Source organism: Octopus bimaculoides, chromosome 10, assembly GCF_001194135.2.
Source record: "Octopus bimaculoides isolate UCB-OBI-ISO-001 chromosome 10, ASM119413v2, whole genome shotgun sequence".
Taxonomy (NCBI): Eukaryota; Metazoa; Mollusca; class Cephalopoda; order Octopoda; family Octopodidae; genus Octopus; species Octopus bimaculoides.
The window spans coordinates 32,331,424-32,332,085 of record NC_068990.1 but is presented as its reverse complement, the minus strand read 5'-3'; the positions used below and the strand labels follow the sequence as shown (position 1 = coordinate 32,332,085).

The 662-nt window shown below is 44.4% G+C and overlaps 1 protein-coding gene across 2 annotated transcripts in view; it reads right to left on the bottom strand.

The window, feature by feature from the left end:
* The window catches only part of LOC106874539 (guanine nucleotide exchange factor subunit RIC1), a 245,149-nt gene that overhangs the window by 52,202 nt on the left and 192,285 nt on the right, over nt 1-662 (bottom strand). The gene's annotated exons all lie outside the window — the stretch shown is intronic.

Here is a 662-nt window from a genome sequence, read left to right as displayed (position 1 = left end):
GGTGGTGGTGGTGGCGGTGGTGGTGGTGGTAGTGGTTGTGGTAGTGGTGGTGGTGGTGGTGGTGATGATGATAGTGCTGCTGCTGATGATGGTGGTGGTGATAGTGATGATGGTAATTATGATGAAGGTAGTGATAATGCTGATGATAATGTTGATGAAGGTGGTTGTGGTAACGATGACAAGGATGATGGTGGAGATGATGTTGATGACAATAATAATTAAACATAGAACTTGACAGTAATACACCTTCACACTACGAAATCAGCCCCACTCACATTCTCCTACAAAGCTACTGTTACTCCAGAAGAATAAACCAAGAAACGTACTGGAGGAAAGCAGAAAAAGGGGAGAGAGAGAGTGGAAGGAAGAGAGAAAGGTAGTGGAAGGGAGAGAGAGAGAGATAGTGGAAAGGAGAGAGAGAGAGAGTAGATGGGAAGGGGAGGGAGATAGTGGAAGGGGAGAGAGGGAGAAAGAAAGAGGTAAGGATGGATTTAAGCCAACAGCAAGAAATAGAAATGAAAGAAGACACACAGCAGACATCATGTGCACACACACACACACACACACACACACACATATATATATATGGGTCACTTCTATTGTCATCCAACACCTCACTAACTGCCCTTAAACTTCTAGGGTGCTTTCACTGCTCTTATTGT